The sequence below is a fragment of the Rhineura floridana genome, chromosome 4 (assembly GCF_030035675.1).
Source record: "Rhineura floridana isolate rRhiFlo1 chromosome 4, rRhiFlo1.hap2, whole genome shotgun sequence".
Lineage (NCBI taxonomy): Eukaryota > Metazoa > Chordata > Lepidosauria > Squamata > Rhineuridae > Rhineura > Rhineura floridana.
The window spans coordinates 6278644-6306642 of NC_084483.1; the positions used below are offsets into that span (position 1 = coordinate 6278644).

Genomic DNA, 27999 nt, shown 5'->3' on the forward strand with positions numbered 1-27999 from the left:
TGGGCCCTGTTAGAGCCAATCTCTTTGGTCCCGCTACTGTGCACAAGCCTTCATCAGTCGTTACCATCAAGTTTACATCTCCCTCCCCTTTAGGATTGTTTAAAGCCCTCCTGATGAACTTCTCCATGCTGTGGCCAAAGCTATAGTGAATGCACCAGGGGAGCAGGAGACCTGACCTCCTCTCTGAGATATTGTACTACCGTACAAATTTGTAAAAATGCAAACACAATTTGGGTTGGTCTTTCACAGTCCAGTCCACTTCCTGTGTAGCTTGGAAGAATTTGGTAACATGGATTGCATCACATTGGATCCATCTTGCGTTGGCTAACTCCGAGCTGTTCCTCAGTAGTCATTCTGAGGCAGCTGTCAAACAACAGGTATGTTGTTTGAGAGGAAGTCAATCCTGCCTCCAATGCCATGCCAACTGCAATATACCTGCTGTAGTCAGTAAAGTTGTGGCCTGTTTCATTCCACACTTGTCTGGAGGTCTGCTAATTCTCAAACCTTGTCTTGAGGGACAGCAAAAAGGTGTATACCCCACAACCTATCCAGCTAGTGTGTACTAGTAATGAATAGTCACAACCAGATCAATATCATAGATTATCATTTCAAAGGGGTCTCCAATGTGAAACTACTGAATTGGAATTCATTGGCGAATTTAACACTGAGCAATTCACTCCCAACAAATTCTGGGTCTGGCTATCTCAATACAGAAAGTAATTGTCTGTAACACAACTGACCTAAACTTTGCCTATTCATCATCATCAGCCATAAATCAGGAGTGGGTCACACTAATGTGATTCAATCTTGTATCATTTCACTTGACTGGATGTTGTATTCACTTGTGTTCTGCATAGTATGACTCCTTATATTTAGAAAACAGTCATAACACATTGTAATGGCATCATAAATTGCATGTACACTTTTTATTTCTGTTCAAAATTATTTGATGTATAAAATGTATAATATGCTATTTTTGCAAATAATTAAAAAACCCTGCATGAACATTTTTATTATCATCATCATCACTGAAATTGTTTACTGTGCATGCCTACCAAGATCCTGCTTTGCTGTGTGAGCTTCTTGGATTTTCTGGACCTCATGCTGGATGTGCACAGAGAGAGAAGAGTGTGCAGGCCAGCCACTGAAAGCTATACGGTTACTTAATTTGTTTGATGTGCATAACCAATATGTAGAGACAAGCAGTAAAATGCAGCTCTTTTTAGGACGTGCAAGGGTTTCTAGTATTGCTGATGTTCAACAAATCCCTTGTCAATCACAGCTGACTTTACTCATCGGCTAAAAGCCTGAAAAGGGATTAGAGCAACCAGCCAGCTCATTTCACAGCTGCTCACATTTTAGTGTATAACTTCTTTTTCCAGAGCACTTAGGGCACAGTCCAACTTGTAGGAGGCTGGCAGCAGTGGAGCTGGCAGAAGCGGAGCCAATGAAAGGGGCCGCTATATTCAAACTTCATTCAGCTGCCACTGGAAGGGGAGGACGCTGCCTCTGCAGCAGGGCATGGTGGAAGGAACCAAAATGCATGTTTCCATCCGTCACCCCTTTTCCTGGCATAGCAGCTGCCGGTACAGAGGTCCACAAGACTGAGCCAAATGGGCTCAGGATGCAGCAGAAGTGCCCCTCCCCTCGGTTCCACCCCTGACACCTCCCTGGAATGCACCTTTTGGGGGGCCTTCCACTGGCTCCACTTGCACCAGTCTCAGCTGAGCTGGCTGGGTCCAGCTGTGCCCAGCTGGTGGCAGAGATCCCTGGCTGCACCACAGCTGTATCCAGTCGTGGACTTCTTACAGCGGTGCCAACACCCTTTCTCTTCCTCTGTAGCTCTGCTGCATCCTCAAGAGTCTGGGCCTCCTCCTGGCCCTGGGCTCGGTAGAAATGCTCACATTTATGTGTATAACTTTTTTTTAGAGCACTTAGAAACTTACTTTTAAAAAAACTTACTTTTTTTAAAAAAAATTGAAACGTTAGGGCCTCCTGCTGGCCCTGAGCCCAGAAGATGAAACCCTTTCTACCCACCTGTCAGCCGTCCTGTACGTAAAGTTTCTTCTTTCAGTATGCTGTGCTTACCTCTAGGCAGGGTGAGGTGGACTCCCTCACGAGGCAGATATTTTGTATTATTAAAGGGCATACATTCTCAATTAATTACTTAGTGCTATTTTACAGTCATTTATGGCAACATTTCGATTTTCTGCCTCAGGCATCAAAGAGACATCACTGTTTATTGTTACTATTGTCATTGTTGTTTCCCAACTATTAGATTGGTCTTCCTGGCCTATTTCTATATCCCCACTAATATTTGTAGGCACATAAACGTTGCCAAAATAGGCGGTCTTTAAATAAAATATTTCCAGAGTGCAACAGTACAGCTGCCCAGCAGCATAAGAGGAGTGGTATGCTGGAAGGTGAAATGAAAGAAAAACATTGCAGTGGCAGAGAGGCAAGAGGATGCCACGTCCTTCCCCCATGACTGTACACTGGCTCCCCCTTCTGACCTTCCTCTTAATGGGCAGAGACAATGAAGAAAGCCTGTTCACTTTTAAAGAAACAGTTGCATTTGTTACCTCAAAGCTGCTGACATATATTCCCCTTTTTTATTTTCAAAAGCTGGAACAAAAGCCAAAGCCAAAACCACTACATTTTTAATTGTTTTTAAGCACTCCTTTAATTCAATTATTCTTGAAAAAGTAAATATTACATGGAATATTTTTTTACCAGAATTCAGGTTAAAGAAGGGTTTTAAAAGGGAGATGATGGACTCAACTTTGGTGAATTACATATTATAAATCTATGTATTCTACCTCCAGGAGTCAAAATGAGCAAACAGCAGCTCTCTAGGACTGTACCGCTTCATGGTATAGACAAGAGGAGAACAGTCAGCTTGGGCAGTTAGGGCAGAGCCCTCCCAAGAATCCCAGAACCCCCAAAGACAGAAGGACTCATTCTCTTTCCAATTCTCTCCACACACACACATTCATTAATTTTTCACATATGTCTCTCAGAGGAGATTTCTCCTTAGATCAAAGATACTGCACTGTTTGCCAGTCAGAGCCCATGCTCTTTCTCTGGCCTGTCCCCACAATTATTAATCAGATCGCTCACTCTGTCTCTTCAGAGGCCATTTTCAGACACTTATGACCAATCAGGTACAAGCCTGCACACACAAACACACCATATAATGTATTGCTAGGCCCCACCCATAGAACTGGGTACGAGGACTCATTTCCCCCCTCATAGAAAAGGCATATATATACATTAAGAGCCAATGCAACTTCTATTAACCATTTCCATCCTTTGACTGTTAACCTTCAGGAGGCCTTTAGGACACAGAGGTTTAGCACAGATAGGGCAATTTTAATCAATGTCCCCAGCTAATCCAGTTGCAGCATTTTCAGTCTTTTGTCTATTGAGAGAACAGAGCAGCCACATTTAGAGAGAGAGGGAGGGAGAGAGACAGAGAGAGAGAAGCAAGATCAGGTTGCAACTTGCCTTTATATTTATAACTGAGGACTGTTTCACTGTTATATTTATAACTGAGGATTGCTTTATCCACCTACTCTTAGCCCCTCACCAAATTCTCACTTCCTCCCAGACCTTGCCAACCCCAATTCCCTCCAGATCTCACCAAACCCCCATGTCTCCCCTTCATCCCACCCCCATGGGGGACCAGGGGGAGAAAGAGACCTTCCTCCTTCACCTTCAAGTGAAGGTGGCTAGTAGCAGCGGCAGACTTGCATCACACTATGGTTTCCAACACCATCTGTCAGCAGTCAAGTGAACTACAACATGATGACAGCCCTACACAAATATAGATATTAGATATAGGAAGATATTTTAATGCCCTTACCGGAAAAGGGGAGGGGGAGAGGAGTGGAGTGTCATAAAAATCATCTTGATGAGTGAGTTTATTTATTTATTTATTATTCAGCTGAGGACAGCACAGAGGGAGGGAGGGAGCAGTATGGAGGTGATGGTTGCCATTCTCAATGTGTCCCCCTAAGCATTTTTTGCTTCAGCCCTGTAATACCCCTTTGTTGACTGGCTGTAGCACCAAAAAGGAAAAAGACAGAAACCTCAAACTGTCCTTGTAGTCTGATTTCTGTTCTGCTACAAGAAGCAGAAGGTGGTAGGGAGAGTTAGCAGACAGCTGGGGAAGAGGGCTATGTAAGCCTCTTTTCCACCCACCCAGATTTCCAACTTTTCTCCTTCCCAATCTGGGTTCGGCTGCCTCCTTCCTGTAGAAGTTCTGTGGAGAGACACCACCTTTTTTTAAAAAAAGTCTGTCGTGTATAATTCTTTCAAAAGGTAGTTTGCAGTCATTACATAAGGTTGTGATCCTAAACACACTTACTTGGGAATGAATCCTATTGAATTCAGTGGGGCTTGCTTTCAAGTAGACATGTATAGCCTTGCTTTCAAAATGTTGGATGACCATTAATATTATTGTTGTTATCCCAATGGTACCATGGATGCACAGAGGAAAGAGTGAAAATATTTGCTTTTCCGCCATCGCAGAGGTTTCTCAGCTCCCAGCTGTTACTCCTTTTTCCACTTTGAGTTTTATTTTTCCCCTCACCAGCTTAACCCCACATAGTTAGGCACAGATATATTCACAGTGCAATGCTATACATGCTTACCCAGAAGTAAATATTGAGTTCAATAGAGATTACTCCTATGTAAGTGGAGTTATGATTGCAGCCTTGGTTGATTTTAATAGAACTAGTATGTATTTATTTGTTTTATTATTTGTTTAATTTGTATCCTGCCCTTCAAGCAGGAGCCCAGGGCAGCAAACAAAGCGCTAAAAACATTTTAAAACATCATAAAAACAGATCTTAAAATACATTAAAACAAAACAGTGTTAAAAACATTAAAAAACAACTTTAAAAAGGGTTAAAACATTATTAAAAACATGTTAAGCAATTCTAACACAGACGCAGACTGGGATAGGTCTCAACCTAAAAGGCTTGTTGAAAGAGGAAAGTCTTCAAAAGGCACAGAAAAGATAGCAGAGATAGCGCCTGCCTAATATTCAAAGGCATATGTATGAAATTGTGCATAGGATTGCTGTCTAAATTTGACATTTCCACCTGTTGTTGAGTAAAGCTTCCACATAGTAGGCCTGTACTTCAGTAGAAATAATGGAATTTTGCAAAAAAAATGTCCACTTTAATATTACAACAACATAATATGTTAGAATTGTAATAGAGCAGTAAGAGCAATGGAACCTGGTGGGATAAAGGGCAGCTGAGAAGGTACTTTTGCCCTAGACCTTTAGCAAAATGATAGATACTCTTGGGGAGCCAGAGAGGCCAATTGAACAGGGGCCCCTCAGCTTAATATCTGAGCAGATCTATCTGCACTGTTTCCTAGATGACTCTGGGTAGACAGCTGACCTCCATGCTAGATCCTATACACTGATCAGCCCAGCAAAGCAGTATGAAGCAATCCTATGGAACTAGCTGCAGAGTCCCTCAGATTTCTCCACAACTTTGCTGAGTGGAAATGAAGTTGATCCCTTGGCTGTTCCAAGGTGCTTCTGTCTGTGTACAAATTATCAGGAATCTCAGGGCCATTTCTTATGAGATAATTTTGTGCTTGGGTATAAAATATATGCATATCACATTGGTTTCTTCACAATGGATGCTATAGGCATGTCTCTTGTACTTGGGACTAGGAATTGAAGTAAAAATATATCCTAAATGGTGGCCCTTGGAGGCATCAAAACTTGTAAGGAGAAAAGGTGTCAACCCTACATGTCCCTCCAACTGTACCAACTGGGGCATCTTGCTAGACTACATGGCAACAGTAGGATTGCCAACTTTTTTTTTTTACCGGTTCTGCAGCAACCTGATATGCAAGAAATAAGCTGATGAATGCTGCAACACTGCACTAAGAAGTAAATCCTGTTGATCACAGTTCAACCTACTTCTAAGAATACATGCAGAATCTCAGGCTGGAAGTTTTCACCTACCATTGGCTCCACCTATTCTTGACCTGTAGCTCCACCTGCTGTTGGCTGCCCTGCCCTCCATCCCAGCAGGCTGAGCTACCACTGCATACAGATGGGGAATTATGTGTTTGAACTCCCACAATTTTAAAAAAACACACCTCCATCTGTGCTGAAGGCTACCTCACCAGGCAAGAAAAGACGAAGCAGAAAAATATGGTCCTGTCTGTGGCCGTGTCCAAAGTAGGGCATTTTTCATACTTAAATTGCTGTTTCTGTGTGAGCATTTCATGCACACATGAGCGCTTGTATTGCCAATCACAGGAAGAATCTAGATATAACAAGGAGGCTTAGACATGGCATGTGAATGGCTTCTGTCCCATAATTCATACCCCTGATTGACTTGGTGGGGTGCTTATGGCTTTGCACACTGTAATTGTAGTGTATTGAAATTTAGAGAGCTCAAAGAACAGGCTTTGTGATATTATTTAGAAAAAGCTGAAAAAGAAGTTTTACTCTGTATTCAGAAACAGCATTTGGGAAAGTTGTTCAAGTAATCAAAACAATCCAGCTTGTCCCACACTCCTGCTTGCCAGGTGGGCTTGGGTATGGCTTTCTCAGGGACAGTGAGCTAATTGGCTTATGAATGTTCTGACTTTGCTTATGTAAACAAAGCACTTGATAGTCAAAAAAAGCCATTAAGCTGCATTCTCAAGCTGAAGCTGTACCACATGCACAGTCAGGAGAAATCACCTGAGGGGGAAAACCAGCAATCTAGGTGATGGGAAGACAATGATATCATAGGTATGAGGTGCCCCCTCCCAGGGGGTCTTTGAGGTATAAATACAGGACCCGTAGATCAGGGAGGTTAAGCGTCCAGGGGGCTGACACAGCCTCGAAAGGTCATCAAGAAGCAACATCAAGAAGACTGAAGACTCAACCCCTCAGAGGCAAGCATCTGCAGTGTGCTGTTGTTTCCAGCCAGGGAAGAGTATAAGACTGGGGGGGGGGCAGAGACCTGCCAGATATTTAGTTTCATTTTAGATACTTGTGAATGCTGCTCTAATTTTATTTATTTGTTATTTAATTTGTATCCCACCCTTCCTCCCAGCAGGAGCCCAGGGCGGCAAAGCGCTGACAACACTTTAAAACATCATAAAAACTGATTTTAAAATACATTAAAACAAAACAACATTAAAAACATTTAAAAAACAACTTTAAAAAAGGGTTAAAAACATAATTAAAAAACATATTAAGCAATTCTAACACAGACACAGACTGGGATAGGTCTCAACCTAAAAGGCATGTTGAAAGAGGAAGGTTTTCAAAAGACGCTGACAAGATAGCAGAGATGGCGCCTGCCTAATATTCAAAGGGAGGGAATTCCCTGGAGACCTGTGCCCACACCTACCTTTAAAGAGCAACACACCACAATTCAAAGGGAGGGAATTCCTTTAACCTCCTCAGCACCAGCAGTGTTCATTATCCCTTTGAAACTCAAACTTGTTTGTCTTGTGCTTGGCAAGGGCTAGGCCTTTGACGTTACACATGGCGACGAAGATGGGATTTCCAAAGGTCATGCCCTGCTGGTGCAAGAAAGGGAAGGCTAATGAGCAGATTAGCAGAAGGCAGAAACAAAAGGGAACAGCACTGAACAAAGGGCAGGAAAGAGAGACAAGCTCTGGTGCTGGATGAAATTTATTGTGAGCTCGACGCGTTTCGGAACTTGTCTTTCTTCAGGAGCTACAAACATTAAAACAGACTCAAATCAATATAGTGGAGACAACACTGTGGTCTTAAACATGATATTTTAGAGACCACACTCCATATGACTCATTTTACAAACATTCAGAAGACATGATAAAAAATTTAAAATGTTGTCATTATATTATATCCTTAAACTTTGACATAATACCGACACCTTAAAAGACTGTACTGTGTGACTCAAAAGGGACTGAATCTTGTGCTAGCTATGGCAAGATAGCTTCAACATAACAGTCTCAACACCTCCCCAGGAAAACAGAAGGGAATGGCCCTGTACTGACCTGTGAAGATCTGTTTTTCTTTTTACTCTGGCAGGCAATGCACATTCTCTGAACAGGCCCACATGAAACACAAACTGAACTCAAATGCTGATAGTATCCATAGGGTTTGTATAAATCAGCTCAGCTGTACAATCACTGTGCTTGCAGATTATACTGGTCCAGCTGATACTTACAGTGACTGACTGGCCAGCACAATGGTTACAGAGAGTCAGTCAAGTTTCATAAAGATCCTTGGTTTTGATATTATTTAAACTCAGAGAAATCCAACTCCTTATTTAACCCTAAAGGTACCAGACTTTTCAAAGAGATGATCCAAACTAACTCCCTCCTGCTGAGTAGTCTGTTATTACCCACAACTCTTTCAATGGCCCAAAATGTTATATCGTTTGCCTTGTGTTGTTTTTCAACAAAATGTCTAACCAACGGAGCACCCATTCTTTGATGTCTTAAATTGCACAGATGTTCCCCAATTCTAAGTTTTAATGGTCTCGATGTCTTCCCAACATAAATCCGATTGCAGGGGCAGGAAATGAGGTAAATGACTCCTGCAGAGTTACAGGTCAAGAAATCTTGGATATAATGTGCTTTCCAGTGTTGGGATTGGCAAAGAATTTTTTCTTTTGAGTAAATCTGCAGTATGAACAGTGGCCACATGGATGGTGTCATGTTGGATTAGATGTGTGAAAAATAGTTGGTTGACGCTTGTTAACACCATTCCTTGCATGCTCTGTGTGGATCAACCAGTCCTTAAGATTTCTTGTTCTTTTAAATGCTACCATAGGCCGTGTTGTCAGGCCTGGCAGATCCTGGACCAAATGCCAATTGGAGTAAATGTATGTTTGGAGTCTCTTAGTAATCGGATTGAACGGAAGGATGCATGCTTCAGGAATCCCAATCTCTAGCACAACGTTTCTACGACAGAGGATATCCTGCAAAGGTGGTTAGAACAGCCATGAACAGTGCTAATGACTGTAAACGTGACATTTTGTTATGTCCTTGTGATGTTCCTATATTAATGTATATATGGTAAGTGTTGGTTGTTTAGAAGATACATGGTAAGTGGAGTGAAAGAGGAGGGGGAGTGAATGGGCAGTAGAATGCTAGATGATTGGCTGAGTGTTTAAAATGGCTGAACGTATAAAAGGAAGAGTGAGAGTGGAATCTGGGGGAGAGAAGAGAAAGAGTGGGTTGTTTGGTGGGGTTTGAGAGAGTTGTTTGCCAGGAGAGAGTGGAGAAGGAGGGGGGTGGAGTTTGGACTAGTATTGAGTAAAACCATATGCTTATGTGCCTTAAGAAGAAATCTTGTTAATCTTGTTAGCTTTGTTATCTTTAATAAATACTTAATTTGGTTTACCAAAGGCCTGATCCTTGGCTGGGGTTTCACAGACCAGAAGGAAGGGTAAGGTAATGACCAAGGCTGAAGGGGAACTGTAACAAATGGTGGCAGCAGTGAAGAGAATAACAATACCAGTATTCAGAGTCTCTGGGAATACTAGTATTAGGACGTGACTGGTGGTTGCCTAGCAGGGGGATCTGTTGAGATCTGTGCTAGAGCGGGGAGAGAAAAAATAAAATAAAGGACAGTCCAGACTGGTGGAGTCCCTGGTGGTGCCTAGAGACAGGCAGTAACCACGAGCAGGTAGGAACCTGACAGAGAGAGCCAGGGAAGGGCGTCACAGGTGGTGGCAGTGGTGGAATACGAACAACAGAGAATCCAGATACGAATACTAGAGAATCCAGAACAGTGGTGTGGCAAACAGAAATAACAAAACAAGATTTCTTGTGAGAGTGACTGGCAAAGAGTGTGTGGCAAAGAGTGAGTGAACTCAAACACCATGGCTGAATACATAAAAATGAAAAGAGAGGAGCTGGTGGAGAAGTGCATAACATTCAATTTACCTCACGAGGGTAAAGGGGTAGATGAATTGAGGGTAGCACTTATAGGATTTGCAACTGCCCAGCAAAAACAACCTGTCAGGGAAGAGACCCCAGAAGGATATTTAAGCAATCCCGCTTATATAGAGTACTTGAGAGAGAAGTTAAGATGGGAGGCTGAGGAAAAAGACAAGCAGAGGGAGTTGGAAGCTGAGAGATTGAGGATGGAAGGTGCAGAGAAGGAAAAACAGAGGGAGTTGGAAATTGAGAGAATGAGATTGGGGTTTGAGGAGAGGGAGAAGCAACGAGCAGCGGATGCCGAATTACAAGTAGAAAAGTTAAAATTTGAAAGAGAGAAGTTTCATTCTGATGAAACAAGAAAGGACAGAGATGGAGCAAAAATAAAAATTACTCCAAAGGACTTTGCTGTCTATGAGCCTGGTCAAGATCCTCAAATTTATCTCACAACCTTTGAAAAGGCAGCTCAGTTGTGGGGGCTACCTGAAGATAAATACATGCAGTATTTATCAAACCTGATCAAAGGGGAATTGGCTGAGGTATACCAATATTTCCCCTCAGACAGGCCCATCACCTATGCTGAATTCAAAGAAGCAGTGTTTAAAAGATTCAGACTGGGGCCTGATTATTTTAGAAAGCTTTTCAGAAACTGCCAGATACAGACAGGGAGGTCTTTCGTGGAGCTGGGGGCAAAACTGATGGACATATTTGGGAAATGGCTGACAAGTGCAAAAGCTCAGTCTGTGGAGGAGGTGAAAAACCTCATGATATTGGATCAATTATACCATCAGTTACCACCAGAAATAAGGCTCCTGGTCAAAGACCGTTCCCCTACATCGGTGCAGGAGGCCGCAGAGATGGCAGATCACTTTGCCTCCAACAGAACTGGCTGGGTGGGGAAAACATCAAGAGATTTTAAACCCAGACCATATAATGCTGGCAGAAGGGATGTGGTACCACAGAGAGTGAGTCCTCCAGTAAAATCTGAAGGGCACAGGACACCCCAGAGTGGATCTGTGTACCCTAAAAGTGAGGAGAAATTATGCTACAAATGTGGTAGACCGGGGCACCTACGTTTTCAATGTGAGGTTGCCAACCCCATTAGTAATCCTGCTCAGACAAGGGCAGTGAAAACAGAGCCCAAGGCTTTAGAAACAGCGAAAAAGGTTCAGTTCTGCCAGATAAACTGGACAAAAGTAACAGACCTTGATTCAAGTCTGAGAGAGGAAGTGAGTGTACAAGGGGCAAATTATTGGGCATTGCTTGATACTGGTGCCGCTCAGACATTACTGAGGCCAGATTTAATAAAATCTGAGGTAATATTACCTCAGGAAACTGTGACTATCCAAGGAGTGAGGGGTCAACCAGAAAGTTTGCCTGTGGCCCTGGTGGAAATGACTTGGAGAGGCTGAGAGGGCTGATATAAAGTAGGCATTAATGCCCAGCAACAAGAACCAGTAATACTGGGAAGAGATGTAATGGGAGCCCAAGGAAAGATATATGTAGTGACCAGACAGCAAATTGGCAGAGAAAAAGAAGCCATATTAAGAGGGGCTGAAACAAACAGGGTGGAATCTGTTAACCAGCCTCAGATCACCATAGCAACCACTAGCAGGCCTGCTGAAGGAGACAAACTGTATCAAGTGGTCTCTGATAAGACAGAAGCAGAGCAATTCAGGGAAGAGCTGCATAAAGATATAAGTTTGAAGCAGATAAAGGAACAAGCTCTGACCCAACAGATTCTTTTCACTGACAAACTGAGGAATCAAGTTGTGTGTGAGAATGGGATTTTATATAGACTGTGGATGCCTGCTGAGAGAAAGGATGAATGTGAACCAGTGAAGCAATTGATAGTACCTAGCAAATACAGAACCAGATTGCTAGAGGTAGCCCACGATGTCCCATGTGCAGGACATCTGGGAATAAAAAAGACCAAGAGGAGATTGGCGGCACACTATTATTGGCCAAACATCTCCAAAGATGTAAAACAACATTGTCTATCTTGTGGAATATGCCAAAAGGTGGGAAAAAGTGGAGTAAAGACTAAGGCACCCTTAAAGCCCCTTCCTATAATTGGACAACCCTTTTATAGAGTGGGAATAGATTTGGTGGGCCCTTTTTCCAAACCCACAAGGCATGGCAAGAAATATCTATTGGTGGTGGTGGATTTTGCCACCAGGTACCCAGACGCAGAAGCACTAAGATCTGTAGAAGCCCCTGTAGTGGCAGAGGCTTTATTAAAAATCTTTATGAGGCTGGGTTTCCCTCATGAAGTGCTGACAGATCAAGGCAGTGTATTCATGGGAGAAGTGATGCAATGTATGTGGAAATGTTGTGGTCTAAAACATCAAAAGACCACTACTTACCATCCCGCCACTAATGGGTTAACAGAGAGATTCAATGGCGTTTTGAAGGGCATGATCAGAAGCTATGTTCAAGATTACCCACAAGACTGGGATGAACGGTTGGGATGCTTCTTATTTGCATACAGAGAAGTCCCTCAAGAGTCAACAGGCTTCTCACCCTTTGAACTCATGTTCACTAGAAAAGTGAGGGGACCTTTGGAACTATTAAAAAATTCATGGGAAGGAACCCTGGGAGAGTACAAAACATCTGTAGTAGATTTTGTATTGGAATTCTGCAATAAATTAACATCAATGATGGAAGTGGTGAAAGAGAATCTCAGTCAAGCTCAGCAGAAGCAAAGTTACTGGTATGACAGAACAGCCAGGGAACGTGTGTATAATGTGGGAGATATGGTTATGGCGTTCATACCCAGGAAACATGACAAATTACAGGCTAACTGGGAAGGACCATATACCATCAGAGAAAGGCTTGACGCAGTGACATATGTAATCACCACAGACCAATTAAACAAAAGCAAAGTGGTTCATGTAAATATGTTGAAGCCTTACCATACCAGGGATGTACAGGTGTTGCAAGTTACCTTATTCCCTGAGGGAAGTGGGCCTGAACTTCCAGATTTGGTACAGGAAAGCAAAGACACAGGAGGGGTAGATCAAGTGGAATGGTCAGAGGAGGTGAAGGAGGAAGTAAAAGAAGAGATTCTGAGAGTTTTGAAAACCTATAGGAATCTCTTTAGCAACAAACCTGGCCGAACCAGTATAGTTATACATTCCATTGATACTGGAGATCATGCCCCAATCAGATCCGTTCCATACCGTGTGAATGGGAAAGTTTTGAATGAGATCAAAAAGGAGGTGGAAGATATGCTGGAATTAGGAGTGATCAGGGAATCCATCAGTCCCTGGGCCTCAAGTATTGTCCTGGTTCCGAAAAAAGATGGAACGACAAGGTTTTGCATTGATTATCGGCTAATCAATAAAATTACGGTCCCAGATGCGTATCCTATGCCTAGGGTAGGCGCAATGTTAGAGTTATTGGGGGCAGCAACCATTATCTCTACACTAGATCTCTGTAAAGGATTTTGGCAAATGGAACTAGATGAGCAATCCAGAGCCAAAACTGCCTTCAGTACACCAGATGGGTTATATGAGTTTGTGACCTTACCCATGGGACTAAGGAACTCATCAAGTTCATTTCAGAGGCTAATCAATACTGTGTTGCGAGGCATGTCAGATTTTGCAGTGGCCTATATCGATGACATGGCCATTTTTAGCAAGTCGGTGCCTGAGCATGTCCAACACCTGACAACAGTATTGGAGGCCTTAAGAAAAGCAGGCCTCACAATAAAAGCTAAGAAATGCCAGTTTGGACTAAAGGAAGTAATCTATTTAGGACATAAGGTGGGGAGTGGGAAAATCACCCCCTTATGGAGCAAGGTGGAGGCAATACAAGCGTGGCTGATCCCCTTAACCAAAAAACAAGTAAGGGCATTTCTGGGTGTGGCTGGATTTTATAGGAAGTTTGTGAGAAATTTTGGGGAAATAGCAACCCCCTTGCATGAATTAACAAAGAAGAAGTGTTCTGAGCGTGTGGTATGGACGGATGAATGTCAGAAGGCTTTTGATCTACTGAAGCAAGCCTTGTGCCAAGGACCCATATTAATAGCACCAGACTATGAGAAACCATTCATCGTGGCTACAGATGCGTCGGACCTGGCGCTGGGAGTCGTCTTGCTACAGGAGAGAGAAGGCACCAGACATCCAGTGGCGTACCTGAGTCGCAAGCTGACGCCGAGGGAGAAAAACTATTTGTCGGTCCAGAAGGACTGCCTAGCGGTCGTGTGGGGACTGAACAAGTTGCGCCCATACGTGTGGGGACGAAGATTCACAGTGACTACGGATCATCGGGCCTTGTTATGGTTGCAGACTATGAAAAACTATAACACTATGCTGCAGAGGTGGTCCTGGGCCCTACAGGACTATCAAGTGGACTTCCAGTTCATAAAAGGCAAGGACAATGTACTGGTCGATGGACTTTCCAGGCAAGTGGCCGGGACTGCAGTGACGTGACCAGACGGAGGGACAAAGAAAGACATTTTCCCCATAGAGACTTGTTTATATTGTTAACGCGACGTATAAATCCTGGAACAGGAATAATACTCTGCCGTTGTTTAAGGGGGGGGGAAATGTGATGTTCCTATATTAATGTATATATGGTAAGTGTTGGTTGTTTAGAAGATACATGGTAAGTGGAGTGAAAGAGGAGGGGGAGTGAATGGGCAGTAGAATGCTAGATGATTGGCTGAGTGTTTAAAATGGCTGAACGTATAAAAGGAAGAGTGAGAGTGGAATCTGGGGGAGAGAAGAGAAAGAGTGGGTTGTTTGGTGGGGTTTGAGAGAGCTGTTTGCCAGGAGAGAGTGGAGAAGGAGGGGGGTGGAGTTTGGACTAGTATTGAGTAAAACCATATGCTTATGTGCCTTAAGAAGAAATCTTGTTAATCTTGTTAGCTTTGTTATCTTTAATAAATACTTAATTTGGTTTACCAAAGGCCTGATCCTTGGCTGGGGTTTCACAGACCAGAAGGGAGGGTAAGGTAATGACCAAGGCTGAAGGGGAACTGTAACAAATGGTGGCAGCGGTGAAGAGAATAACAATACCAGTATTCAGAGTCTCTGGGAATACTAGTATTAGGACGTGACTGGTTTTTGCCTAGCAGGGGGATCTGTTGAGATCTGTGCTAGAGCGGGGAGAGAAAAAATAAAATAAAGGACAGTCCGGACTGGTGGAGTCCCTGGTGGTGCCTAGAGACAGGCAGTAACCACGAGCAGGTAGGAACCTGACAGGGAGAGCCAGGGAAGGGCATCACAGTCCTCAAAAAAGAACAGTGCAGAACCATACAGAAGAGAAAGTCAGCCAAGTGCAGGTGTTCTTGCAACTCTGTAATGGGAAAGACCACAAGGTAGAATTCTCCCTTCCCCCTGCACAACTTTTAAAAATACAGAAGACCTCTTGGAGCAGCCTTTCCCAACCAGTGTGCCTCCAGATGTTGTTGGACCACAACTCCCATCTTCCTGACCATTGGCAATGCTGAGGCTGATGGGAGTTGTGGTCCAACAACATCTGGAGGCACGCTGGTTGGGAAAGGCTGTCTTGGAGGCCGGGCCTGGCAACCAAGAGATCTTCTGTATCTTTAAAAATTGTGCAGGGGAAGGAAGAATTCCACCTTGTTGTTTTTCCCATTACAGTGTTAAAAGAACACCTGCACTTGGATGACTTTCTCTTCTCCTAAAGATACAGGACCAATCTCAGGCCCTGAGCCTGGCAACCCTAGTCCCAACAAACATAAGGGGCCTACAGTACACATCAATGCATATGAAGATGGAGTGGAGTGCACTATCCAAGTGTACTTGTGTGTGACATTAGGGCAATTGTCCCTCATTTGGGCCGCTATCAGAATTGCACAGGTCCCAAAAGGTATTATGGGAATGGATTTGTTAAAGGGGCTTGCACAGCAGGCGCAGCTCCAAGTGGTGGTCTGGGAAGGACCTGTGAGGCATGTGCCTGAGAATGTACTCAGTGTAATTGCCCAGTGCTTGATGGGCCTGATGGGCTTCTGGCAACAGCATATTCCCCATCTAGCCCAGATTCTACAGTTCATTTGCCAAGTGACATGTTAGAGGGCTCAATGTGTATGGGGAATTGTTATGGAGCAGACTGAGAAGGGACTTGATAGAAGCAGGGATCTGACACCCTTGCAGCAGATGCTTGGGTTCACAGCACCTACACCAGGTTGAACATCTGCAGGTGTGGCAGAGTCAACCATGTGAAGTGCTCTCCCTCCAGGCAACAACTGAGAGTGCAGGAGCTGATCTCACCATGCCAGAAGGGGTGGTGATACCTCCCGGAGTGCGAGACCCAGCACCCTTGGGCATAGAGATCACAAGGCCCCGTGGAATCTACAGGCAATTGGCACCAAGGTCTGGCCTAACCCTTAAAGGAATACAGGTGTTAGGAGAGGTGGTGGAGGCTGCTTTCCAAGAGGAAGTGAAGGTCCTGTTACATACCACTGGTTCAGACAGTGTTGTGCTGCATGTTGGCCAGGGGGTGGCATAGCTACCCTGTGAAAAGGTAAGCGTGCCTGTGCCCCATGAGATAACTGGCCCAGGACCCCCAACCAGCAGAGGGGAGAAAGGCTTTGGGTCCACTGTCCAAGACCTGGTCGCAGGACAAAAGGTCTGGATCATCTACCCAAATCAGCCCAACCAAACAGATGAGATCCTTAGCAAAGGGTCAGGGGCTACCTATTAGGTGATGGTGGCCAATGACACAGTTCCATTGTGTTTGGATATTGGAAAACTGAAGAGAAGAGAGTGATTTGAATATATAAATCAGATGGTTCTCCATTTGTGCTGCTTATATTGCAAAAGTTAGGCAATGCAAACTATAACTCTGTTCCTTTATGCTTTTATGTGAGGTACAATTAGAATGAATTGGATCTGGATGCAAGTCCTGATGCCTGTCTGGGTTCCCTTTGGGTGTTCCCTGCCAGAGACTGTGCCAAGGACACCACTCTCGTGATGTCTGCAATGCTACAGTTATCTCAAGCAGGAAGAGATGCAAGAATTCTAGCTGTATAATGTTTTGGTGGATTGTATTTTGGGGAACCCAGGGTAATTGTATGGATGTAATAAAGGAAAGAGGAAGCAATAGTGTAAAGAAATGCTTGTAACTCCTACTATTGCATGCTAATTGAAATGTATTTCTAATTGCTGTTGTAACTCTGTTAGTGATAAGCTGCTTTTTGTATGTCAAGATGCTATATGTGTATGAAAGCATGGGGACGAAATAGCCATGGCACATGCCAGAGGGTGCAGTGTATTGTCAATTAATGGAAGAATCCTGATGTACGAGGAGGCTTAGTAATGGCATGTGCATAGCCTCTGTCCCATTATGCATGCCTCATACCCCTGATGTATTGGGATGCTGATTGCTTTGCACATTGTAATTGTAATGTATTGGAATCTGGAGAACTCAAAAACAGGCTCGCTGATGTTTCACTCTGTGTTCAAAAATAGCACTTTGGGAAAGGTGTTTCAGTTAATCAAAACAATCCAGCTTGTCTCACACTCCTGTTTGCCAGGTGGGCTTATGTATAGCTTTCTCAAGCTTTGAAGGGACAGTGAGCTAATTGGCTTATGAACGTTCTCACTTTGCTTATGTAAACAAAGCACTTGATAGTCTAAACAAAGCAGTTGTGCCCATTAGCTCCTTTAAGGGAGTGTATGAGCAACACCTGGGAATAAACATCACAGCTGTATGTCCAAGGCCAAATTGTATCAGAAGCTGTACCATGTGCAGGGTCAGAAGAGATCAGCAAAAATCACCTGAGGAGGAAACCAGCAATCTAGGTGATGGGAAGATAATGATCTCATAGATATGAGGTGCCCCCTGCCAGGGGATCTTTGAGGGATAAATACAGGACCCCTAGATCAGGGAGATTAAGCCTCAAGGGTGCTGAAGAAGCCTCCAGATACCAACAAGATTAAGCCTCAAATTGACATGAAGAAGACTTCAAGCAAAGTTTCCAGCAAGAATCCATACCGCAGCTGTTCCAAAGGCTTCCAGCTTGCAGGGCAAATGTAAGAGCACATGTATGGGGGGGGAGAGAAAGACTTGCTAGCTGTTAGCTCTGTTTTAGTGTTTTACTGCTTGCTTAATGTAAACAGCTTGCTCAATAAATCCTTTAACTTTTTCACCACCAGATGTGTCCATGTCCTTTTGAAATTTCGAACTGACTTGTCTTGTGCTTGGCAAGGGCTAGCATTTGATGTTCATTACAGTGCTTTCAAGTTTTTATACCTCTGAAACCTATGGTATTAAACTTGGTGCTTGAAGGGATATACTCATGTTGTGTGGTGTTGTCCTCTTCCCACAGTTAGTAGTTCCCCACCCACCATATGTTTGGAAACCTGAGTTCCATGTGGGTATGTTTATATATCCACACACCTTTAATTTTGTAATCTTAGTTTTGAAATATAAGTTTTCCAATATACCAGATTTATACAAAAGAGGAAAAAATATTTTTAAAAATATGCCAGAAATCCTGAGGTCCATTATGGGTATGTGTTACTTGTGCAGTATGCCTTTTAAAACAAATTCTGGTTTATTTTTAAATAGAAGTGAATGCTTGCTGATATACCAGATTTGAACAAAAGAGCAGTCAAAAATAATTTTTGAAAGTGTGTGACTCCAAGCCAGGTAAAGATTAGGTGTGGTTGGCATAAAAGGCTGCCACTTCTTTCCCTTCCCTTTGGGGGGGAATTCACCTGCCCCCAATCTGCCTTGTGCCCACCCACCTCACATCACAGAGAAGGAGAAGGCAGGAGAGGAACACCCCCCCAGAGTAGAACAATAGGGCCGTGACAACAGTCTCCTCAACAAGGCGAGACCACAGAGGAGGAAGAGGAGGTGCCCACTCCATGGTGTAAGCGACAGGCTGCAGGCTGGGATGGATGAAAAAACCACTTAATTCCAACCTCAGGGTCTCTGCTGTATCATTCCGCCCTGGGGTATCCTTTCTTATCTCCTCCTTCTCCATGGTGCAGGGGTGGGCAGACCAGAGCTTGGAAAAGTTACTTTTTTGAGTTACAGCGTCGCTGGCTGGGGATGATGGGAGTTGTAGTTCAAAAAAGTAACTTTTCCAAGCTCTGGGGCAGACATGAGGCGGATAGGTGGCAGGCAGATTCCATCCACACTCCCCTTTTTCTATCCTGCTTCCAACACCTACAAGGGCAGTTTCGATTTTTAATACAGCAGTTTTGTGCAAGAGCACTTCTGCACAAAAGAGCTGTTTTTAAAATAAAATAAAAAAATACTGCAAATAAGCCTTCAGCAACAACCAGTGGAAAAGGGCAAGCTGCATCCTTTTCTTTGGGCTGATTGAAACAAAATGGAACTAGCAACACTTTAAAAAAATAAAAGTGTCCACAGAATGCATTTCTGCACGTTCACATGTAATGTGCAATTTTATATTGGATTTTCTTCCCTTATTGGATTATTTGCAGATCAGGAAAATCCAAATTTAGTGTAGTGTGGGGGATTGCGTGGATGCCACACCCACAGAAAAAGAGAAACATTAAACTCCAGAATGGATGAGCCGTATATATAAAGGATTATACAAACATGTGCTCACCTCCTGCAGTATTACAGTCCTAGGAATTTGCACCATGTACATTTCCTTGATTGCAGGATGTGACAGTACTGACTAGTATGCAGTACTGGCATCTCTCTCTTTTTTTTTTACTGCCCGTGGCAGTCATTTGTGCTGGCAACCATCACACTTTTATCAAGATATGAGTACCAGCTTCTCATGTTTACCTAAAAAAGCACTGCCTGGTTGCATAGATCAGTTTCAGGTTATGCCCCTATGTTACAGGAAATCTATTGCAATTCCAATAATTGCACTCAGGTCTTCTGCTTCTTTGTCCAACATTCTAACATGCCTCCTGTAAAGAAGTTATACATGAAGACCGCTAGAGAAAAGATAAGGAGATTTTACTTGGGAACTGATCATCAGTGATGTTGGGGATTAGTTTTTGCCTCATTTTTTTTGTTTTAAAAAAAAGATGTGATCCAACAATTGAGAGTTACATAAATGGTCTTTTACTACGCCAGAGGAAGAAGAATTTTTTTGTTGTTGTTGTGGAAGATAATTGGGCAAGTAAAAGATGAAATGCCATATTCTTGTAAGGTGTGTGTTGTCTACAAGTTCCATGGTGGGTATGTTACAGCTTAATTAAAAACAATGGAATATTCATTGACCATAACATTTTTTAAAAGGTGTCATATAATTTTATTTTAAACTGAATATCCCTTTGGGCTATTCTTCCTTCAACTTGGTAGCTTGCACTGCTCAGCTGCACATCAGTCAGCAAGTCACGTCATCCTAACGGCATGTGTGCTATTCTGTATGCAAAAGATATCCATGAGTATTAACTAAATTTGCAAGAGGAATTAGGATCAGCAATAAATGCTTTAGCAAAAGGGCTTTGGGGAATAAAAATGTGTCTCAAGGCAAAATTCTCATAAATTAGACATCATCTTTGATTTATAGTTTATATTTTCTCTGCTGTATCCAATATCCTCACCTTTGAGGCTCTTGCTTAGTTGGGTGCCATTGACCGCCCAGGATGGAAGGGCACTTATGGAGGCTGTCAGTGGAATGGTGCATATGTAGGGCAGAGAGAGGGAAGAATGTCACAGAGTTTGAAGTTTAAATCTCCAGAGCCCAGTGAGCTGCATCCTAGAGTAATGAAGGAAGTAGCTAAAGAATTCTCAGAACCACTATTGTCTGTGTGAAATCATGGAGGATGAGTGAAGTGCCAGATGACTGGAGGAGGACTAATGTCCCTATCTACAAAAAGGGAGAACCTGGGAACTACACATCAGTCAGCCTGACATCAGTCTTGGAGCAGATTATCAAGTGGTCAGTCTATAAGCACCCTGAAGACAATTCAGTGATTACTAGAAGCCAATATGGATTTATCAAGAACAAATCCTGCCAGATTAACCTTATCTCAGTGTTTGATTGGGTAATCTCTTTGGTAGACTGTGGGAATGCTGCAGACATAATATATCTCAACTTCAGCAAAGCTTTTGACAAAGTGCCCCATGCTATTCTGATTAGCAAGATGGCTAAATGTGGGTTGGATGCAACAACTATCAGGTGAATCCACAGTTGGTGACAGAATGGTACTCAAAGATTGCTTATCAATGGTTCCTTCTCAAACGGGGGGGGAGGTAATGACTGGGATACCTCAGGGCTCAGTCCCGGGCCCAGTGGGCCTCAACATTTTTATTAATGACTTGGAAGAGGAGGTGCAGGAAATGCTTATCAAATCTGCAGATGATACAAATTTGGGAGGGATAGCTAATAACATAGAAGACAGAAACAAAATTTAAAGGGATCTTGATAGGCTGGAGCATTGGGCTGAAAACAACAGAATGAAATTTAACAGAGATAAGTGCAAAGTTCTATAGCTAGTATAATGAAACCAACTCCACAGTTGTAAGATGGGGGATACTTGGCTCAGCAACACTACATGTGAGAAGGATCTTGGGATTGTTGTTGCTCACAAGGTGAATAAGAGCCAACAATATGATATGGCTGCAAAAAAAGAAAATGCTATTTTAGGATGCATTAACAGAACTATAGTTTCCAAATCACAAGAAGTACAGCTTCAGAGGAAGGTAACAAGGATGATCAGGGGACTGGAAACAAAGCCCTATGAGGAGAGATTGAAAGAACTGGGCAAGTTTAGCCTTGAGAAGAGAAGACTGAGGGGACATATGATAGCACTCTTCAAGTACTTGAAAGGTTGCCACACAGCGGAGGACCAGGATCTCTTCTCAATCATCTCAGAGTTCAGGACACAGAATAACGGGCTCAAGTTACAGAACACCAGATTTCAGCTGAACATCAAGAAAAACTTCCCAACTGTTAGGGCGGCATGACAATGGAATCAATTACTTAGGGAAGTGGTGGGCTCTCCAACACTGGAGGCCTTCAAGAGGCACCTGGAGCCACCTGTCGGGTATGCTTTCAGTTGGATTCCTGCATTGGGCAGCGGGTTGGATTAAATGGCCTTGTAGGCTCCTTCCAATTCTATGATTCTGTTATTCTATATTGCCCAATAATAAGAATCCATCAAGAAAATTTGCTCTTAAACTGGTTCTGTTCACAGTTATCATCATGATTTATCATAACCATACAATTTTGTTCATATGAAAAGACCTTTGCAATCTTTAGGTTATTTGCACCATAACTGCCAGAGACCATTATTATTTACATTTACAGTTTGAGAACTGAGGTGGAGAGAGATTTGCCTAGGGCTACCTAATGAATCCATAGCAGAATGTGGATTCTTATGATTCATCAGTCTATTCAGTGGACAACACTGTTTTATCTATTTAGAAGATACAGAAAAACCACTTCATCAGGAAATGTGGGCTTCCTTTTCAAATATGCACTAAATACCAATACTACTTTGAACTGTTGAATATATCTGCAGGTTAGTTGTTTCCGGCTCCCTGCACTGATTAACAGTGTACTGAAAACAATATTGAGAGAAATTTGTAATTACTCTAAAGAAAAAGGACCTTAAGAATTTTAATGTAGGAGTTTCCCCCACAATTTTATCTGTAAAGAATGTGATTTCTTTCCTATATTTTTATTACTATTTATATTCCTATTTATATTCTTCAAGCAGAAAGAAAGGCGCCTAAGCCTCAAGCTCTCCTTTTTTCATTGGAAAGAGTTCATGTAAGTTTAAAGTCTCCCTTCAGATAGTTGGCGAAGCAGCACTGAAACCAAGAAGACTTTATTCTTAGAAATTAAGTGTCCTTTTTATTTTAATTCAATTTTGGATGCGTTTTATTCCAAACATTTGCTCCAAGTATTACAATGTATGAATCAGTCACACTTGCTTCATTTGTGAAAGCAAGTTAACATTCAACTTATCATTCAACTCAATTCTTTCTTTGCTTTCTGGTACAGTTTCATTCTGAAATTGTTTGATTCAAAGACAGGGCCAGCACCAGACTATAGCAGGCCCTTGGGAACCAGACTGAAAGTGCCCTTGAAGGCAGCATCAGGGGCTTAAATACGCCCAACTGCATCAGCAGATTAGCACACTATGTGCACATGCTTGCCATCATCCAAGATGGCGGGGAGTGTGTTGATGCCCCTACTGCCATCTTGGGTGATGGCAAGAATGCAGCACCATGTGCTGACATGGTGTTGCAGGAAGTTGTGACCAGCCCATGCCAGCGGCAAGAAGGGTGTTGCCTGGGAGGGTGGCTGCTGTTCCACAATCTGCAGCATCATCGGATCGCAAGGTGGACTCTCCATGACCGAAAGCTAGTGTGGATCTTGGAGTGGGAACTGCACCCGCCCAGCCCCAGCAGCAGGTGCCCCACTCAGTGCCAGGGGCCTTTGGCCAGGGCTCAACCTGACCACCTCTGGCATTGGGCCTGTTCAAAGATACTCCATTTGAAACAAACCAAAGCTGAGATAAGACTTTGTTAAATGAATGGAGTCATATACATTTCCACACAAGTTGTCTCCCTACTCTTCCTCTTTTCTTAAAGAAAATGTGGAGTTAATCCTCATGTTATTTAACCTTCTGTAATAATCAAGGATACCTTTATGTTGGAAAGTTCACAGTAAAACCCTATCCAACCTTTATAAATAGATAGGGTAAAAGTGTCAAATTTAAATTTCAAACTGCAGACTTCTAGGGGTCACTGAGAATTTATTCATTAATATTTTGGTTGTAGTTGACGAAATCATATTCAGAGCAGACTCACTGAAATAATAGGTACATATTATTGGTCCATCCAGTTCAGTATTGTTGATACTGACTGCCATCAGCTCTCTAGGATTTCAAGCAGGAGACCTCAGCCCTACCTGGAGGTGCCAGAAGATGAACCCTGGACCATTTGAATGCAAAGCATGCACTGAGCTAAAGCCCTTGACTAACATGACTAACTTAAGTCAATTGATTTGAATGGGTTTACTCTAAATTTGACTTAATTGGATCCAACCCTTCATCTCTTCTCTAATTGGAATAGAACCTTACTCAATGGTAAGTAAGGTTCTGTGGCAAGCGACCCTAATGAGAAAAGGAGTCCAAGATGGATGGGAGTGTCTAAAAGAGGACATTCTAAAGGGACAACGGCAAACAATTCTGTCAAAGAAAAAAGGAGAAAGACAGCAGAAGATGTCAATGTGGCTTCACAGAAAGCTTAGAGATGATCTGAAAACAAAAAAGGTCACATACAGGAAGTGGAAGGCCAGGCCACAAAGGAAAAATACAGACACATGGCATGGAATTGCAGGGATGGTGTCAGGAAGGCTAAAGGTGAGAATGAGCGGAGGTTAGTGAGAGATGCTAAAAGCAACAAAAAAGCTTTCTTCAGGTACATTCATAGTAAAAAGAGAAAAGAAATGGTGGAACAGCTACTCAATGAGGATGGCAAAATGATAACAGATAACAAAGAAAAGGCAGAAGTGCTCAATTCCTACTTTGGCTCAGCCTTCTCCAAAAGAAGACCCTCTTGGGAAATATGAAATTGAATGAGCAGGATTGCAGCTTGAGACTGATAGACAAATGGTCAAGGAATACTTAATCACTTTGAACGAGTTCAAATCTCTAGGGCCTGATGAACTACATCCTAGAGTATTGAAGCAATTGGCTGAAGAACTCTTGGAACTGCTGTCTATTATATTTTTGAAATCGAGGCGGATGGTTAAAGTGCCAGACAACTGGAGGAGGGCTAATGTTATCCCTATCTTCAAAAGGGGCAGAAAGGAGGAATCTGGGAATTACAGGCAGTCAGCCTGACATCAATCCCTGGGAAAATTCTGGAGCAGATTATAAAGCGGTCAGTCTGTAAGCACCTTGAAAACAATGCAGTGATTACTAGGAGCCAACATGGATTTATCAAGAACAAATCCTGCCAGGCTAATCTTATCTCATTTTTTGATTGGGTAACCTCCCTTGTAGACTGTGGGAATGCTGTGACATAATATATCTCAAGTTCAGCAAAGCTTTTGACAAAGTTCCCCATGATATTCTGATTAGCAAGATAGCTGAATGTGGGCTGGATGGAGAAAATATCAGGTGGATCCACAGTTGGCTACAGAATCGTAATCAAAGATTGCTTATCAATGGTTCCTTCTCAAACTTGGGGGGGATAATGAGCGGGGTACCACAGGGCTTAGCCTGGGCCCTTGAACATTTTTATTAATGACTAGGATGAGGAGGTGCAGGGAATGTTTATCAAATTTGCAGATGATACAAAATTGGGAGGGATAGCTAATACCTTGGAAGACAAACAAAATCCAAGGGGATCTGGATAGGCTGGTGCATTGGGCTAAAGACAACAGAATAAAATTTAACAGAGATAAGTGCAAAGTTCTACACCTAGGAAAAAGAAACCAAATGCACTGTTGGAAGATGGGGGATATTTGGCTCAGCAATACTATATGTGAGAAAGATCTTGGGATTGTTGTTGATCACATGCTGAATATGTGCCAACAGTATGTTGTGGCTGCAAAAAAGGAAAATATTATTTTAGGCTGCATTAACACAAGTAAAGTTTCCAGATTGCATGAAGTATTGGTTCCCTTCTGTTTGGCACTGGTTAGGCCTCATCTTGAGTACTACATCCAGTTCTGGACACCACTCTTTAAGATGGATGCAGCCCAGTGCTCTTTAACATTATTATTAACGACTTGGATGAGGAGGCACAGAGCATGCTTATCAAATTTGCAGATGATACAAAATTGAGGGGCATAGCTAATACCGTGGAAGACAGAAACAAAATTCAAAGGGACCTTGATAGGCTGGAGCATTGGGCTGAAAACAACAGAATGAAATTCAACAGAGATAAATGCAAAGTTCTACACTTAGGAAAAAGAAACCAAATGCACAGTTATAAGATGGGGATACTTGGCTCAGCAGTACGACATGTGAGAAGGATCTTGGAATTGTCATTGATCAGAAGCTGAATATGAGCCAACAGTGTGATATGGCTGCAAAAAAGGCAAATGCTATATTAGGCTGCTTTAACAGAAGTATAGTTTCCAAATCACGTGAAGTATTAGTTCCCCTCTATTCAGCACTGGTTAGGCCTCATCTTGAATACTGCATCCAGTTCTGGTCTCCGCACTTCAAGAAGGATGCAGACAAACTGGAAGGGGTTCAGAGGAGGGCAACAAAGATGATCAGGGGACTGGAAACAAAGCCCTATGAGGAGAGACTGAAAGAACTGGGCATGCTTAGCCTGGAGAAGAGAACACTAAGGGGAGATAGGACAGCACTCTTCAAGTACATGAAAGTTTGCCACACAGAGGAGGGCCAGGATCTCTTCTCGATCGTCCCAGAGTGCAGGACACAGAATAATGGGCTCAAGTTGCAGGAAGCCAGATTTCGACTGGACATCAGGAAAAACTTCCTAACTGTTAGAGCCATACAACAATGGAACCAATTACCTGGAGAGGTAGTGGGCTCTCCGACACTGGAGGCATTCAACAGGCAGCTGGACAGCCATCTGTCGGGAATGCTTTGTTTTGGATTCCTGCATTGAACAGGGGGTTGGACTCAATGGCTTTGTAGGGCCCTTCCAACTCTACTATTCTATGATTCTGTGAAACTGGAACAGGTTCAGAGAAGGGCAATGAGGATGATCAGGGACCAGAAACAAAGCCCTATGAGGAGAGACTGAAAGAACTGGGCATGTTTAGCCTGGAGAAAAGAAGACTGAGGGAACAGATGATAGCACTGTTCAAGTACTTGAAAGGTTGCCACACAGAGGAGGGCCAGGATCTTTTTTCAATCGTCCCAGAGTGCAGGACATGGAATAATAGGCTCAAGTTACAGGAAGCCAGATTTCAGCTGAACATTAGGAAAAACCTCCTGACTATCAGAGCTGTATGATAATGGAACCAATTACCTAGGGAGGTGGTAGGCTCTCTGACACTGGAGGCCTTCAGGAGGCACCTGTCAGGCATGCTTTACCTTTGATTCCTGCATTGAGCAGTGGGTTGGACCCAGTGGCCTTATAGGCCCCATTCAACTCTCTGATTCTGTGATTCTATGGATATAGTTGTATTGCTGCCTATGCTGAAATGTTACGCCATATAGTCTCCCTGCTCCATTGCAAAAACCATCCACACCAATAATAACCAGTTTAGCTACAATCCTGCACACAGACTGGTTAAAGTTAAATCCCTTTTATTTGAGATGCTTTGTAGCATTGGGGCCTTTGCCATTGAGAAGATTATATGGAGATTTTCTGTTTCTCTGGATTTCTCTCACAATAAATTGCATTGTAGTTTAATATGAAATATCACACTTATGGTGCTTCACTGCAGTGAATCAGGGATCTGAACCTGCATCATCCCATACTTCAGCTGAAGACATTGGTTATATGCAAAGGTAATAGATTTGAAACAAGCATTCTAATTGCCACAAACACTTAAAAGTAAAAGTAAAATATTGCTGTTACAATGATGATGATGCTGTGTCAGAGAGACATGACTACGTATAGTCACCCAATTACCATCTACCAACCAATCTACCCTTATTGAATGGCCCTAAAGCAACATTATAGAAATGGTCCCTGGGTACAGTAAATACAAATTTAGTAACTCTCACTCAGCAAGCTGATCAAGAATAAAGCCCTTTACAGCAGACATTCACTACCACCTAATGCAGAGAAAAAGAAAGGCAGCACAGTGGCAAAAACTATTAGATGGGAGGTTGGAAAGCAGTTTTTTTTCTTTTACCTTCAGGCACCGTGGGTTTCTTTTTTCCCTTACAGAGTTTGTCCATCTGGAGGTTCAAAGTTTATAACATTGCCTGTCATAATCATTTTTTCCACTGTAAGGCTAATAGTTGGATTCTACATCCAATGGAATATAATTTCTTATATTGATCAGTCATCTCTTTACTTCACTTTTTACTAGTGGTATCCAATGCAGAAAGTAGTAAAATAAACTACATATTTATTGCCTTTTGATTTTTCATTTACATCTCAGTCTTTTCCAAGGAGCTCTGAGCAGACTATCTGGGGTTGTCAAATGGTCTTTCAGTCCAGGCTCTGGCCCCAGGTTGAGACATGCTTGGCTCTAAAGATGTAATAGCCAGCATGGGTTTCAAG

General features: G+C 42.8%; 1 long non-coding RNA gene across 1 annotated transcript in view; it reads right to left on the minus strand.

Annotated features, from left to right (window-relative positions):
- Window positions 1-8089, minus strand: part of LOC133384244 (uncharacterized) — a 129530-nt gene extending 121441 nt beyond the window's left edge. Inside the window, exons 1-2 of the long non-coding RNA XR_009762466.1 lie at window positions 8014-8089; window positions 7380-7551 (exon numbers count right to left, since the gene is read on the minus strand). This is a non-coding gene — a long non-coding RNA (uncharacterized LOC133384244). The remainder of the gene's footprint in view (window positions 1-7379; window positions 7552-8013) is intronic.
- Between the last annotated feature and the right edge of the window lie 19910 nt (window positions 8090-27999).